Below are 12,382 nucleotides of genomic sequence, written 5' to 3' on the forward strand. Positions count from 1 at the left end.
AATGTCTTATCTCATTTACACACACACACATAAGAATGCAGGTGATGGGAGGACAAGGATATCTTGTTCATCGCTGTACCTCAAAGCCTTCTGCAGTGTCTGGCACAAGGCTGGAACTTGATGAATATTTGTTGGATAAAACAGGTAAAAATAATATGAACTCCCTGCTCTCAAGCAATTTACAGTTTTCTTAAAGAGGAAACACTTTTGTGTAAGCATGGGAAACACAGAATAATATAATTATGTATTAGTACTGACACATATGGCTTAGAGTAGAATGTTAATTGAAGAGCTGACGGGATATTCCAAAAGTGGAAATGACATGGCAAAACATATAGAAGCAAATATTTTTGATATTGTACTTAGAACAATTTCAGTGATTAATGCTAGGAGGTCACTATTCTATGTAGAATAGAAGATTCTGCATGCAAAACGTAGTAAGTAAGAAATACTTACATAGGCAGGGTAGAGCAAAGTATGGAAGGTAACCAAAGCAGATTAGGTAAAGGTAAAAAAATAGGGAGCCTTAACAAATCCGACTAGGAACCATGAGGTTGCAGGTTTGATCCCTGGCCTTGCTCAGTGGGTTTAGGATCTGGCGTTGCTGTGAGCTGTGGTGTAAGTCGCAGATGCAACTCAGATCTGGTGTTGCTGTGGCTGTGGCATAGGCCGGTGGCTACAGCTTCGATTAGACCCCTAGCCTGGGAACTCCATGTGCCACAGGTGTGGCCCTAGAAAAGACAAAAAAAAAAACCAATAGAGAGCCTTGATCTTGAACTGGAAAGAAATATGATGAAACATGTATTTTAGGAAGATTCATCTTGAAGTGATATGGAGGCAGAATCACAGTAAGACTCTACTGAAGTAACCCAACTGTGATTCTGTGAGGTGTGGTAGAGAGATTAGTGAGAGAGCTGTGTGAGAGAGAGAGATTCTCAAAGAAAACACAGAAAAGAGGAATTCCCATCATGGCTCAGCAGTTAACAAACCTGACTAATACCCATGAGGACGTGGGGTTGATCTCTGGCCTTGCTCAGTGGGTTAAGGATCTGGCATTGCCTTGAGCTGTGGTATAGGTTGCAGACACAGCTTGGATCTTGTGCTTCTGCGCTGTTGTGTAGGCTGATGACTACACCTAGGATTTTACCCCTAACCTGGGAACTTCCATATGCTGTCAGTGTGGCCCTAAATAGACAAAGAAAAAAAAAAAAGAAGAAGAAGAAGAAGAAAAGAAAGAAAACACAGAAAAGAATTTGGTAGATGGATGGTTCCCAGAGAGAGAAGGAAGAAAAAAAATCAGTTCAATTGCAGAGCTGATGAGTTCAGTTTTGTTTGTGCCAGTTTTGAGGTATTTGTGGATGAACTGAGGAAAGTGGCTGGAGAATATCCCTAAGCAGAAGGCCAGCTTTCTTCTTGGGTATTTTTAAGCCTCCACTACAAAGAAGACTAGGTTTTTACTCAAAGAGCCATGTTCCTGGGATCACAGTTCTCCCTTCCCACGCGTGAACACTGAGCTACTTTGAGCAGCCTGGGAGGTTGAAAATGCAATGGGTGGCAATTAGTGGGCCCAAGAACTGAGCGCTCAGAATTTACAGGCTCAGTCTTTTATTGGCTAGACCTCAACACGTACTTATTGAGGACTGTGGAAGGGGCATTCCATAATGAACAGGACTCAGTCTGTACCTCTGGGAGCCCTGCCTTGGGGAGACATATATAATTAACAGGTACCTAGGATGCTATGGAATCACTCTGGGATGCTATGGAAGGCCAAAGAAAGGGTCCTATTCCCTACGTACACATTTCTTTTACATCCGGTCTCATCAGGGACTCCTTTCTGCTTTGGGTACTGGCCCATCTCTGTCATTTCAAATGTGAATCAACTCTCTTTAAGGCTGCAGCCCTTCACTGGCATGTAGGAGGAGCCCAAGTTGTTGACTGGATGAATGAGCCTGATAGCTTTTCAGGCTGTGTTCCTAGAAGACCGCCTTGCCAAGTCTTTACTCCAAAGTTTTCCTAACAAGTCCTTCTGGATACTTCAGCCATTTGTATCACTGTTCTGGTTTAACAAACACTAATATAGAACTTGCTGTATTTCAGGCATTATTTTAAGCTATTTAGAAATATTCACTCTTTTAACTTCTTAAAAGGACTTGTTTTTTTTTTTTTTTTTTTTTTTTGTCTTTTTGCCTCTTCTAGGGCTGCTCCTGTGGCATATGGAGTTCCCAGGCTAGGGGTCTAATCGGAGCTGTAGCCACTGGCCTACGCCAGAGCTACAGCAACGCGGGATCCGAGCCGCATCTGCAACCTACACCACAGCTCACGGCAACGCCAGATCCTTAACCCACTGAGCAAGGGCAGGGACCAAACCCGCAACCTCATGGTTCCTAGTCGGATTCACTAACCACTGCGCCACGACGGGAATTCCTTAAAAGGACTTGTTTAATATTACTATCTCTATTTTTCTTTGGTGGGGAAACTGAGGCACAGAGAAATCGAAGTCGCATAGCTGGGTAGGACTTTTAACCACTACGCTCTGCTGCCTTTCCATTTTCTTTTCAGTTCTTTGCCTGTCGTGTCTTCTAGGTGCCACATTAGCATATCTAAACCACATACTACCATAAACCAACTTATATACTGGGCAGTATCAGCCAGAAGAATAACTATTAACATTTGTGAGGATGTGGTTTTCTTGTAACTAATTGCAATAAGAGTTGTTATTATCCTGTTAAGTGCTACCGTTTGTTGAAAGTTTCTTATTTGGTCCTTTACCAAGTTATTTCACGTAATGCTCATGATAGATAATCCTAGAGTAGGTATTATTATCCCATTTGATAGATGGAAAAACTGAGAATTTGAAGGCTTAAATCACTTTGACTACACTGCTCAGGAATCAAGTTTTGCTTTTTCACATACAGGCCTAGATGTATTAGAAAACCTAAAAAGGTTTAGTACATGTCTGCAGGACAGTTAATTACCCTTTTTGTTCCTTGAGGCACAATTTACATATAACATTGCATAAATTTAAGGAGTACAGTGTGACAACTTGATACATTTATATACTGTAATATGATTACCAGTGTAGCTTTAGCTAAGGCCTCCTCTCTCACATCACATAATTATTTCTTTTTGGGGGTGAGAACATGTGAGATCTAGTCTCTTAGCAATTTTGAAAAGTATAATACAGCACTGTTGAATAATCACTATGCTGTACTTTTAATCTCCAGGACTTATTCTTACTCTAGTTGCAAGTTTGTACATTAATTACTCTTTATCCAACTTTCTTCTCTCTCCACAGAGCTTGTAGGGAAAGGCAGCATATCTAATGCCAATGAATTTTATTACCCTTTTTGATAATGTAAACAATCTCCATTAAATTTCTTTTGAAAATGTTAAACCTATAATAGAGCAACTTTGCAGACTCTCCATACTGTTGGTTATTTTCAAGTTATGTTGATGTAAAGTTTTTATCATCCTTTTTCTGCATAGCGTGGTAGATTAAGGTTATCAATTCTAGCTTATAGCTACATAGTTTGTAGCTCTTTTGTATCATCCTTTCATTTTGTAAAAGAGGAGTGAGATCTAGGAGTGACCATTCCAAGTTCTCAAAGCTGACAGTGGCCAGGTTAGGATAGAACCTGGGAGTTGATTCCCTCATATCTACTCCCTTCCATATGTGTTTAATAAATGCTTTTTATTCCTCCTTGCCCCCTTTTTTAGGGCTGCATCCTCAGCATACGGACGTTCTCAGGCTAGGGGTTGAATAGGAGCTACGACTGCCAGCCTGAGCCTCAGCCATAACACCACCAGATCCAAGCCATGTCTGCAACCTACAGTACAGCTCATGGCCATGCCCGATCCTTAACCCACTGAGTGAGGCAAAGGATCAAACCTGCATCCTCACAGATACTAGTCAGATTCATTTCCACTGAACCATGACAGGAACTCCAATAAATGCTTTTAAAATATATGCCTTATGCCCAGCACTTAACTAGGTATTTAGAATAAAATGGTGAGTTAAATAAACATCTTCTGTGGTGCTTGCAACTTGTAGTCCAACGCCAGTGCTTTCTTCCCCAGTTACCAAAGCACTTAGCATGTGCCAGGGACTGTTCAAAGCCCTTTTGCATTGCTATATTTACTCTTCCCAACAGCCCTATGAATTAGGCACTTTTGTGACTACCATTTTATAGCTTATAAAAGAAAGAAACAGGGAGGTTGAGTCACTTGCCTGAAATCACCCATCCATCTGATTATCAATTCGCAATTCAAACCATGTCATCCTCTGTGCCATTATACTCTACCTGGAAGTCCACAAAATCATCCCTCTTTTACAGATAAGAAAGCAGGAGGTAATAATGGTGGAAAATCCTGGCTACTCATATGACATTATTTTTATTTTCTCTAATAATCACTTTGTAAATGGAAAGTTTATTTTTGGGGAGGGTGCTTATTTATTTATTTTATATATATATATATATTATTTCCAGAATACATTATTTTTTTTCTATTGTACAGCGTGGTGCCCCAGTTACACATACATGTACACATTCTTTTTTCTCACATTATTATTCTCCATCATAAGTGACTAGACATAGTTCCCAGTGCTACACAGCAGGATCTCATTGCTAATCCATTCCAAAGGCAATAGTCTACATATATTAACCCCAAGCTCCCAATCCATCCCACTCCCTCCCCACTCCCCCTTGTCAACCACAAGTCTCTTCTCCAAGTCCATGATTTTCTTTTCTGGGGAAAGGTTCATTTGTGCCCTATATTAGATTCCAGATATAAGTGATATCATATGGCATTTGTTTTTCTCTTTCTGACTTACTTCACTCAGGATGAGAGTCTCTAGTTCCATCCATGTTGCCACAAATGGCATTATTTGTTGTTTTTTTTTATGGCTGAGTAGTAGTCCATTGTGTATATATACCACATCTTCCTAATCCAATCATCTATCAATGGACATTTGGGTTGTTTCCATGTCTTGGCTATTGTGAATAGTGCTGCAGTGAACATGTGGGTGCATATGTCTTTTTCAAGGTAAGTTTTTTCCGGATATATGCCCAAGAGGGGATTGCTGGGTTATATGGTAGTTCTATGCATAGTTTTCTCAGGTACCTCCATACTGTTCTCCATAGTGGTTGTACCAGCTTAGATTCCCACCAACAGTGCAGGAGTGTTCCCTTGTCTCCACACCCCCTCCAGTGCTTGTTATTTGTGGACTTCTTAATGATGGCCATTCTGACTGGTGTGAAGTGGTATCTCATGGTAGTTTTGATTTGCATTTCTCTAATAATCAGGGATGTTGAGCATTTTTTCATGTACTTGTTGGCCATCTGTATATCTTCCTTGGAGAAATGTCTATTCAGGTCTTTTGCCCATTTTTCAATTAGGTTGTTGGAAAGTTTAAAAGCAAATAAAAATGCCCATGAACCTCAAATTCATTTCCTAAATATACCACTCCTTAAGTATTAAAGTAAACTCTCTCTTCTTTCTGCAATCTGTCTTTATCACAAGAAAGGTGTCAAAAACAATATGACATGGAAAAATATTCCAAATAATACTTGGCATGTATTTTCTCTTCAATAAATACTATTTGAATGAATGCAAGAGTGAGTTTGATAATAATATAGAATAATACAGAATAATATAGCTTACATATCATATCAAGTATTAAAAAACCTATCTTGAAATGATTTCCAAATATTAGAGCATTTAGTGAATGAAAATCGAGAACCCTAAGAATGATGGAAGTTCTAAATTGTTTCTATATTACATTTTCTGTTTTCATATAAATGACCCTGATTTAACCTAAATCTGTTTTTCAATCTTTTCTCATCTTTCAGCTCTTAGATCAGTCAGAATAAGCTAAATTATGCTAAACTAACAACCTTAAAATCTCGGTGGCTTAAAACACTTTACACTTTTTTTTTTAATTTATGCTATATGTTTAATGCGGGTGGCAGCAGTGTCACTCTTGGACCCAAGCCTATGGAAAGACCCAAGCAACCACCATCACAAACATTGCCAGATACTGTGCCAGATGGGAGAGAAAGCTAGGAGGGTTTTTCATTAGCAGTTTGTTGCTTTGGCCTAAAAGTGACATAGCATTCCACTTTACTCAGAACTTGCTGCAAGGCACTGCCCAGCCATATTGGGGGTAGGGGGGCAGGAAATGCAGTCCTGCATTTAGCCTAGAATGGGGGCAAGCAGAAATATTTGATGAAAAACACTATTGACCACCATTGCTCTTTAATATGCATCATGATCTGTGGTGCTCGTCAGAGAGAAAACCAAGGCTAAGCAAGACCTCTGCCTTAGTCTGGATGAGTCAATCCCTGTTGAGTAAAGAACTTTGAACAAATATTAGAGTACTGCCCACAGTCTTCTTGCTGGAGACAAACTCTGCTATGTCTGAAGATACATATAGCAACTGTGTCCCATTAGGCAGAGTTGATATGAAGCTGATTTGGTCTCTGCGGGAATGGAGTTAATTACCACTTGTGGTGATGGCGTTTTGGAAAGCTTATAGTGTCAATCAGGAATGGTTTTGCCCTCCACCCCCAGGGGATATTTGTAATGCCCAAAGACATTTTGGTGGAAACAACTGTTGGAGGGAGGGTGCTATTGGCATCTAATGGGTAAAGGCCACATATGCTGCTTCACACCTACAGTGCACAGGATGGCCCCACAACAAAGAATAATCCAGCCTAAAATGTCAACAGCACTGAGATTGAGAAACTGATTTATAAAGGAATGAAAGTCAGAAGGTCAGGTTTGGGACTGGTCCTGTAGCTTTCTAGGTTAAATTCAGTTAATCTATTTGTGCAATACAAAGGATGAGATGGGAGAGGTAAATAATAAAAATAATAAATTATAATAACCATCCACCCTATCTACTCCTGTGAGGTATATTGAGGATTTCAAGCACAACTGCATAATTTGGGGGAAAGGGCTTTCTAAACAACTCTGCAGATTTTATTATAAGACTCATGGATTTCTCTTCAGAGTTTGTATATACAGTGTCTTTAATGTGCATTTTGGATCTGAGACATTAATGATGTTGAACCTTGAAAGTTCATTCTTGCCATTATTTTAATTATTTTTAATCCAGGAAATTGAAAGGTCATTCTGCCACCTAAAGCATCCGTCAGACTCCATGTTACAAATGAACCAAAAAGCCTAGAAGCTCCTCAATGCAAATATTTTAGCTTTGGCCAGTTCTCATGACAAGGTCACATTGTTAGCCCTTGAGATAGTGGGTTTTTTTTTAAATAAAAAACATTAAAAAGCAAATGCTTAAGATATTCCACCAATGGAATGTTTTGTATACTTAATAATTTCTCACAAATGATAATTCTAAACAAAATATTTTTTTCTATGAACAGCCAAAGGCTTACATCAGGATTCTCCTCTGTCTACATTGTGGGAGAAGGAGTTTTAAGCTTTAGGCATGGGCAGGGGAGAGCAGAAAGGTTGCAAGGAAAGCAAAAAGCTGAACTGTGGTTTGGGCAGACAGAAGTCTTTCTGGTTCACCTTTAACTTGAGGTGAAGAACAGTATGCGAAAAGCTGTTGGTTAGTATCTGGCATGACAATGGTTATTACCGTGATCTTGGCATATCCCTGATCCTCCGCTCTGGAGTCAAATGTTGGATAATTATATAATGTTTCCCTCCCTTCCCATCTCCTTTTTTACCCAGCTCTCAGCTACAATCTCATTTTCAGCAGAGCAGCAACACTAAGGGGAAATAATAGAAAGGTTCCAGGAATACAAATAACTTACACTGCATTAATATAAAGGTATAAAATTTGGCTACAGGGGAACCCAGCAGAAGGAAAGCTATTAATATATTGATCAATGCTGAATTATAAGGCCTTTATATATGAGATGAAATAAATGTGCCAGTAAGATTAAATAAGCTCATTCTCTCTAAACCATACCTTTCCCCAAACCTATTCCTTTTCCTTTTATTTTTATTTTTTTAATTGTATCAGTATCTACTCATTCTCCTAACACAGAAGTATTTATTGAGTTCCTGTTGTGGTCTAGCACCACATTGTTGATACCAAGAGGAAATGTGGTTCCCCTCCTCTAGAATCTTACTGGGAAGCAAAAGGATTTTTTTTTTTTTAATTACATTTCAGTATACCATGCCCTTGTTTATACTGTAACATTATTTAAAAATTTTATATATATTATTTCATAACCCTGACAGCAATCTAGTAACTTAGATAATCAAACAAGCATTAACATCCTCTGTTTATACCTAAGGAAAATTATTTATATTCTTTCCATTGAAATAGCATTGATCTGAGGTAGATCTTCAATAGTCAGAGCCATCTTTGCATGATTCTTAGAAATAGGCACATAATCACATTCCCAAGGATATGGTGACTAAAGAATCTGGTTTAAAACTAAAGCCTTCTGTCTTCCAGTCTTTTGCTGAAGAAAACAACAAAATTTAATGGCAAAATAGGGATGATTCAAATAAATGTGTCTATATATGCTCCTGACAGGAAAGAAATACTATTATAAGAATGACAACATCTCTTAAGATAATTTATGAATTTAACAATATTCCAGTTAAGATGCCCTAATATTACTTTATGAATCTTCACAGAGTAGTCCTAAATTCCTACAAAATTAAGAATAAATGGGCATAATACCAAATAAATCACTTACAAAGAAACAATGAGGGAAAACCTGTCCTACCAGATTCAGAACGTCTATAAAGTGGTAACTTTTAAATAAGTATTTACAGATTCACAATCAAGAAGGTAGAAAAAGGGACAAAATGGAGAATTCAAAAATAAACCCAGCTTTTCTGTAAGTTTAATATTCAACAAACTTAGGATAACAAATTTAATATTCTTATCCTGGCTTTAAAATATAATATTTGCAGTGAAAACAAAAAAATGGAATAAAATAACTTCAATGAAATAAAAATAACAAAACAAAATTTCATATAAGTAGTTAAGTATAGATTTTAAATATCTGCTATGGATAAAAGATTGCAAAAGCACCAGTATGGTATAAGTATAGTAACTTCCTGAACTCTTACTCTGTGCCAAGCACAAGGCTAGGGCTTACTCTGGTATCTCATTTTAGATCACAGCAGTCCTCTCAATAGGCATAATTACTCTCTCCAATGGGTGGGTGAAAACACCAAGGCTTAAAGTTAAATTGCCCCAAGTCACACAGTTAATAAACAATAAAGGTAGTGGTATTCAAAAAATAAATACTAAATCAAATTTTGGGAATAAAATCTTAAATTTTTCTAGTAATGAAATAAGTGTAAACACAAAGAATTTATGAGAGAGCAGTCCCATTGACCAAAGCAATAAAAGTAAAGGCATATCCTAACAAAGACCAGCCAACTAATGGGGGAACATCTGTATGTCTGGTGATGACCATATAAATTATTTTTCCTGTACCATATAAGTTACTAGACCCTTTGTCTGACTCAGTAATTTCACCTCAGATGATATATTCCATGAAGTAATTCCAATGCCTTGCTCCCATTGCTACTGCCTCTTTCCCTGTTGTTGCCCCTATCTTCTGGGACCTTGAATCCTACAAAAGTTTCAGATTGGTTTTCAGGCCTCTGAACACTTTGGTATTCATTTAATCTACCTACTGTTGTTGGTGTTCTTTCTAAACTCAGACCATCCAAGATGAGAATCTCAGTAGTATAACTATAATAGGAACACATGTCTCCTAGATTTTCTGCAGGATAAATGTAATTTCCTCTTAGCAAATGAGGTTGTTCAAACTCTGACCCCAACCTAATTCCCCATGAATTCCGGTTCTCTTTTCCATCTCCTGAGTCCATCTATGCACTTATCCATTTCCATGACTTGTGTTATTTATTGCTTAAATTTCTCTGCCCCTCCCAGCATGGGCACATTCATACCCTTTCTTCCCTTGGCCAATTCCCAACTCCAGGGGTGCTTCTTGTCCTAATCTTCCATTTTTCTTCTCTCCCTAATTGTTCAGAGCACCCTTAGTCATTCTGTCATTTTGCAAGTGCATATCACACTGCACTGTGGTCAGTTGTCCCTCAGCTGCCATAAAGGGCAGTGGTGAAACTGACCAGAAGACACTTTGTGGGTGAAGAGTACAACTTTTTAGACAGAGACAGCTGCACGGGGCTAGAGTCAGCAACACCATTCCCAGTTGGAGAGGCAAGCTCCCCTGGCCCATCTCACTGATACCCCAGACAAGGGTGAGGTACCTGTTCAATACCGCAGAAGTTCTCTTTTCCTTACTCAGGAAGGACTTATTAACTCTGCAGCGGCCCTTCCCTCTCAAATGCTCGGGAGACTCACTAGACACAAGTAACTGGTAACAATTCACTCCCATTGCTCTTTTGTGAGACTTGGTCTTTTTCCCATGACTCCCAGACATGCCATTCTGTCAGGCCTAAACTTTAGGCCTGCTTGAAGTCTACTCCTGCAGCTTCTATAAATGGAATATTTATCTTTTATATGGAAACCAGAAAATTCAGTGCAATTCTTAAGGCAAGATCATTTCTCCCTCCTACCAGGGGGAAGACCATGAAGATAATATGTCCTAGAATACAACTCCCAAAACATCTCTCAAGAAATTGTTCTCAAAAGTTATATCTACAAAAACATTGCTGAGGAAAAAATATTTTTTAATTTTCATAAACTGTCCTCAAAGTTTTTGAGAAAGTGTGCACTTGGGAAAGACACAAGGCAATAGGATAAATTAATTGAATAATGAATAGGAAAAGGTCAAGACATTGATAGGCCAATAGAAAATTAGAAACAGATGCCAATTTTAAAACCTGTAAATGTTTATATGACTTGGGTTGATAGATACAAGGTCTTAGAAAGTGGCTGTTTTACATTGCTTTGGTGTTTTATCTTTCTGAATTCCCATAGTTGTATATGGTCATGATTTGGAGTGTGGTATGGTCAAAATAATATTTGCCCCAATAAGGGACTATGATGGAAGGCCTGCCTGTTTTGCAAATTCATGTTTCCTGCAATGACTATCAGAACAGGAGTCTCTGACAGAAAGCAGCACAACAGGAAGTGAATATCTGGATCCAAATAGTGAGCTTTTCCAGCTATATCTCTTCTTTTCTAAATTGTTACATCTGTAAAATGGAAACCATCACAGATATATGGTGCAATGGAATGAACACTATCCTGGAAGTTAGAAGGCTCAGGGTCTAGTTCCAGCTCTGACATTGATTAATCATGTCACCTCTTTTAGTAAGCCTTAGCCTTCTTGTCCACAGAATAATAAAGTCATCCAAAAGAAGTTACAGCTAGAAAGGAAGGTGGAAATTAGGGTGCATCAACTTTTTTTTTTTTTTTTTTTTTTTTTTTAGGGCCACACCTGAAGCATATGGATGTTCCCAGGCTAGGGGTCAAATCAGAGCTGCAGCTGCCGGCCTATACCACAGCCACAGCAATGCCAGATCCAAGCTGTGTCTCTGACCTACACCACAGCTCATGGCAACGCTGGATCCTTAACCCACTGAGCAAGGCTCATGGATACTAGTCGGGTTCATTAACCCCTGAGCCACAATGGGAACTATAGGATGCATCAACTTTTAAAATAGGGTGTACATCATTGCCCCCAAGAATATTTTCATAGAGTGACAGTTTTTGAAATTTTGATTGTAAAAATAAGTGTAATAATTATGCTTTTTCAAAAACATGTTTTATTCCTCATCACTCTGATATCTACCTGTAACTCCCAATCTCAGCTCATCACTCTGATATCTACCTGTTACTCCCCATCTCAACTCCCAATCCATTGATCCTGGCCAGTCACATCCTTCTGGCCATCCTCATGGGCTGAGTAAAAGTGCTCTCTGCTCCATCCTCTAAGCCTTTGCTAACTTCAACTTCCTAAAGATGATCTCCATGTATCTCATTTTCCCTCCTACCCTTATCAAATTAAGTATAACCTCATTGGTCAGGATTTTCTTATTGTTTCAATGACCTTCCTAGCCTAACTTTAGTCCTTATCCATGAGTGACCTGGGATGTAGCCTAGTTTACTCGGTGCTGCTTGAAGATAGTTCACATGTCACTACCCAGAGCCCCTCCTTCCTCTTCTGCTTCCCAAAGCTCAACCCATCTTCCAAGACTCATTGCAGCCACTTTCCCTGACCTCTAAGACAGATATGCTGGCTCCCTTCTTTGAATGTCTGTGGGATTTTGTCTTACTTAGCTGTGTATTTAGCATTCTTCAGTAAGTTAGAAGGTTCTTAAGGATGGCAGTTGTAATTATTTGGCTTCATCTGACCCAGAGATTTTACTATAGCAGTGTTTCTGACCTAGTGCTCGTAATCCACACCCATATACATATTTACATTGTGACCTGGTATACCCATGT

The 12,382-nt window shown here is 38.7% G+C and overlaps 1 protein-coding gene across 19 annotated transcripts in view; it reads left to right on the forward strand.

Moving 5' to 3' along the window:
- Positions 1-12,382, forward strand: part of GTDC1 (glycosyltransferase like domain containing 1) — a 427,341-nt gene that overhangs the window by 339,042 nt on the left and 75,917 nt on the right. Inside the window, exon 7 of one of the 19 annotated variants that reach the window (XR_014829227.1) lies at positions 693-1,211. The exons of the other annotated variants lie outside the window; for them this stretch is intronic. The gene's annotated coding sequence lies outside the window, so the exon portion shown is untranslated. Of the gene's footprint in view, positions 1-692; positions 1,212-12,382 lie in introns of those variants that run through there. 19 annotated transcript variants of the gene reach the window in all.

Source organism: Sus scrofa, chromosome 15 (genome assembly GCF_054392235.1).
Source record: "Sus scrofa isolate SSC_HxYL_T2T_F1_AM1 chromosome 15, Sscrofa_HxYL_maternal_Yorkshire_Landrace_v2.0, whole genome shotgun sequence".
Taxonomy (NCBI): Eukaryota; Metazoa; Chordata; class Mammalia; order Artiodactyla; family Suidae; genus Sus; species Sus scrofa.